The sequence below is a fragment of the Cynocephalus volans genome, chromosome 4 (assembly GCF_027409185.1).
Source record: "Cynocephalus volans isolate mCynVol1 chromosome 4, mCynVol1.pri, whole genome shotgun sequence".
NCBI lineage: Eukaryota > Metazoa > Chordata > Mammalia > Dermoptera > Cynocephalidae > Cynocephalus > Cynocephalus volans.
Window position 1 is genome coordinate 18,818,509 of NC_084463.1, and position 4,505 is coordinate 18,823,013.

Below are 4,505 nucleotides of genomic sequence, written 5' to 3' on the forward strand. Positions count from 1 at the left end.
TTTGAGGGGGCCCATTGCTTGTTGTCTTGTGCATCGTAGGATGTTTAGCAGTACTTCTGGCCTCTACCCACTAGATGCCAGTAGCACTCACACACATACGCACATACAGCTATGACCACCAAAAATGTCTCCAGACATTGCAAATGTCCCTGGAAGGACTGGAGGAGTGGGGGGGAGGGAAGGTACAAAATTGTTCCCAATTGAGAGCTCCTCACTTCAACAAGCATCTTGCTTCACCCAGAATGTATTCAAATCAATTTTCTTTTTTTTAGAAACAGATATTTATTTTCCGTCAACCTTATTTCCATTTTGCTTAAGAGCTTATGGAAGAACAGCTAAAGACCACTCAGTGGTTGTTCCACCCACTCAGTGGCCTGAGCAGTGGGAGCTGCAGACCAGTCTTCAGTAGCAGGCTGAGCTCTCCAGTCTTCAGAAGGGAACTGCTGAATAGACACAGAGGGCACCTGTATACCTTCAGACAAGTCTGCAACCTCAGTTTGAGTAGCAGTAAACTCAGGAACTGGAGCAGTCCATTCACCCTGAAATTCTTCCTTGGTCACAGCTTTTTCAGCAGCAGCCTGCTCTTCCTTTTCAATCTCTGCAGGATCTCTATAGATGTAGAGATCGGGCATGACCTCCCACAGGTGTTCATGGGAGATGGTACCATGCAGACGCAGAACTTCTAGGGCCAGCATCCACCACATCAGACACGCTAAGTGAGCTCCCTTGTTGTTGCATAGGATGGCAATGTCCACATAGTGCAGAGGAGAATCTGTGTTACACAGAGCAATGGTAGGCAGGTTAACTTAAGAGGCCTCTGTCAGAGGTTGGCGGTCAGCCATGGGGTGAGTAACCACCAGAAGACGTGGCTCCCAGAAGGCTGCCTGGATCTGGTTAGTGAAGGTTGCAGGAGTGAAGTGGCCAGCAATAGGAGTGGCTCCTATGACATTGACATCAGCAGGGTTTTCAATGGCAACGATGGCACGAGCTGCCAGCAGAAGCTTCTCCCAGGTCTCTTCAGATTTATGGTGTAGATGCCATCACTTTTCCTTTTGTAGATGTACTGTTCCATTTGGAAGTCAAGGTTGATGCCACCTAAGTGGGTTCCTGCTGCAAGGAATTTGAGGACATCCTCTTCCTTCATCTGCAGGACACCAAGGGCTCCAGACATTGTGAAAGTTCTCTTAAAGTTACAATGGGAATCCAGAACAATGCCTTATGGACCCCTCTCTGTGCAGCACGGAAAGCTCAAATCATTTCTTAATCAGAGGCAGGCAATCGAATCCTGGGTAAGCTTCCTAAAAAAGGACCAGGCAAAATTCTAGGTCTAGGGTACTGTTCTGAGGGGTCTAGGGTACTGTTCTGAGGGTTTTAGGCTACTGGGCATACTTAAAGCACATTCCCTTTTCATTCATGAGAGAAAGTACCTCATCAATACTTCTAACCAATTCATACATCTTGAACACCACTCATTTCACCAGTGAAAAATCCTTTCTAACACTCGTTGTGCACATTAACAAAACTCTGGTGTTAATAGGAAATAAAGATCATTAAAGTGCCTGTAGTAGCCACTTCAAGAGTATGAATTTTTTTATTAGATACATTCAAATGTTAAATAACCAGCCCTGAAGTGTGAGAAATACACCACACTTTTCATACAGAAGTAATTTTAAATTAAGGCAATATGGTAGCTCCGTATAATAGCTATTTAGCTATTCCAAACCTTCATGTTATTATTATTTTGGAGATGCTATTCATCCATGAAATCCAAAAGGCTGAAAACCACTGCCCCACATCAAACTGCTTTTTTTGTGAAAGGCTGTTCAGGTGGGAAAAAGTCACTCCAAAGAGGCCCTTGCACTCAGACTGTTCCTGCATGTGATTTGAAGCCAAATTTTAATGAAAGCATGTCCCCAGCCACTTTTCCCAACTGACAAGCTGGTTTAGAACAGAAGTCAGCCCAGAGTCTGTCTTGGGGGTGAATTGCATGCTTGCCAAGCAGACTTTGTTTCTCAGCGAGTTTGTGTGTATAAGAATGCACAAGTTGCAATTAATTCCCAGCGAAGTCACTCCTCAAGTTAATTAGAAATGCAAAGTGTGAGTCTAAATGTTATGAGATTATAAAATGGCTTAATAATGGGAACAATGAGATTGAAGCATATGCATTCTGGCCATGTAAATATTTCATAACGGTGCCAATCTGATTTCATTTGCCTAATCATGCCATTGATATGCAGCCACCAGCCTGCAAATAGAAAGGCTGAATTGCAGCAGATCATCCTTCTAATGTCATAATTATTAATATTGAAGGGGAATGGAGCTGCTACACTCCGATGGAAGCTGCGAGGCCTTTTGAATTGAGATGGGGATGGCACTGCTGGGCAAAGAGGAGGAAGGTGATATGCCAGCCCCAACATCCCCATTCTGCTTGCTGGCCAGAAGTATTTAGGTAATTAGGCAGCTCAACAAATTAAAGTGATGAGAATGCTGGAGAGAAGAGTTGTAGGGTATCAATTCCCAGCCCATCATCAAAATCATAATAAAACACACACACACAACTTGAGAAAAAGAAAAAGAAGAGATGTCTTGTGGCAATGAAAGATTCTGTGCACGAGAGATCAGATCATGGCAGGGTGGAGGTGGGACTGAGTGGGGCAGCAGCCTCTCCCCACTGACTTCCTCTACTTGGTCAGCAAGCTCCGTGTACTTTGTGCACAAATTCCTCTATCTGCATAGAATCTGACTTCTCCATTGACATGTGAGAACTGATTTCCCTTCCTTTCCAATTGTACTTCTTTGGAACGTTTCTTTTGTCATTAACTCATTCTGCCCATGTGTGTCTTGTCTCTCCACTTTGAGCATAAGGAATGTTTAGTCAAGTATTCTCCGTATTCTCCGTGGCATTTAGTATGGTGTCATAAACATGGTGGCTTGACAGATTCCACTGGCAGTTGCACAAACTCTTCTAGGTAGCATGAGGAACAGGATGCTGGACATAAATAAGACGTAGGCTTGAGCTGTGTAACGTTGGGCAAGCCACCTACCCCCTCCAACTCTCAGTTTCCCCATTTGTAAAATGGGGATCATAATGCATACCTCACAGTTTTGTTGTGGAGGATCATTTAAGAAAAAGAATGTGACATCACTATTTATTTAGTTATCCACCATCTTATTTCAAAAAGGACCTGGAGCAAACCGAAAGCACTTAATAAATTGTCAAATGCTATTGTAAATGCTTATAATGCACATTTTCAGCCTTAAGTTTCTCTGCTTCCTTTTGCTCCAAGCAGTCACTTTCTAGCCAAACAAGTTATTACCTAGAAGCAAACAGTAGTTGAGTTTCCTTTTAAAGAATAATCTTGGAAGAGAATAAAGATGGTGGAATAGACAGTCCCCAGCATCATTCTCTCCCACAATCGACAATTTACAATTACTAAAAAGAAAAGACTGACACCCTGGGGCCACTAGAGCTCAGAGGAAGAGGAGGAGAGACCTACGGGATTCATGAAGGCAGGAGAAGCTGCAGTGAGAGAAAGAAGGGACCACTCCGAATGTTTTGAGCCCCAGCCATTTCAAGCCTGGCCCTGGACTGCATACAGAGCAAGAGCTGGCAAAAACCACAGCTGTGCCCTTTGTGTGAAGTTCCTTGGAGACTGCAGGGGAGAGGAGCACCTTGGTGGCCCCCAGGCCAGCAAGACCACTGACAGGGTTCCTGTGGACCCACATACAAGTGAGGGGCCACAGACAACTGGAAAAAGGATCCACTCAAAGGCCAGTGAGTCATTGCAAGGGACCAGTGCATGGCCCACCCCCTAGGAAGTGTTCGGAGTGTGGGGGGTGGGGAAGACAGGCCACCAGGGGAACACTGGGGCACAGCTAGGACAGCTGACCTGCCCCCCAATCAGTGCAGGACCACTCAGTGGAGACTGGTCAGGAATAGAGAACTGAAGGGGGTGCAGTTTGCTGAAAAGACTGAGGCCCAGATCAGAGTTGCCATGCAGCCCAGGTGTACTGGATCTCACAAGACCCACAAGTATATACAAGGCCAGCAATTAAAACCTGAGCTGCATAAAAAGCCTTCCCCAGAGAATCAGCAGCAAAGCAGCAATTTAGCTCAACCACAGGGCTCAAGAGCTGGTCCCCACAGAAAGTTCTCCCATTTTAGAAGTAACCAAAGCACAACAAATTAGTTCTGCTGCAGAGTTTAAATGGTGGGGGTAGCTAATAATCCAACACAGAACTGAAAGAAAACACAAAACACCCACAGATCAGAGGCAAAGTTCTGACATTAACCAGTAAAGGTCTAACACCACCAATGAACACCTATAAAACCTAAAAGAGCTGGAAACCCCCCAGGGTCCCAAGCAGGAGTGGGGCGGACCCCTGGCCTCAGCCATGCCCCCCCACCTTCATCTCCCTTCCCCTCTCCCCATCCACCTCCCACTGCTCTGCAACATCTTCAAACATAAAAAAAAATAATAATAATAAATAAATTCTTTAAAAAA

The 4,505-nt window shown here is 45.1% G+C and overlaps 1 pseudogene; it reads right to left on the reverse strand.

Annotated features, from left to right (window-relative positions):
• Positions 1 to 268: 268 nt before the first annotated feature.
• On the reverse strand, positions 269 to 1,171 carry LOC134375749 (small ribosomal subunit protein uS2B-like; annotated as a pseudogene).
• Between the last annotated feature and the right edge of the window lie 3,334 nt (positions 1,172 to 4,505).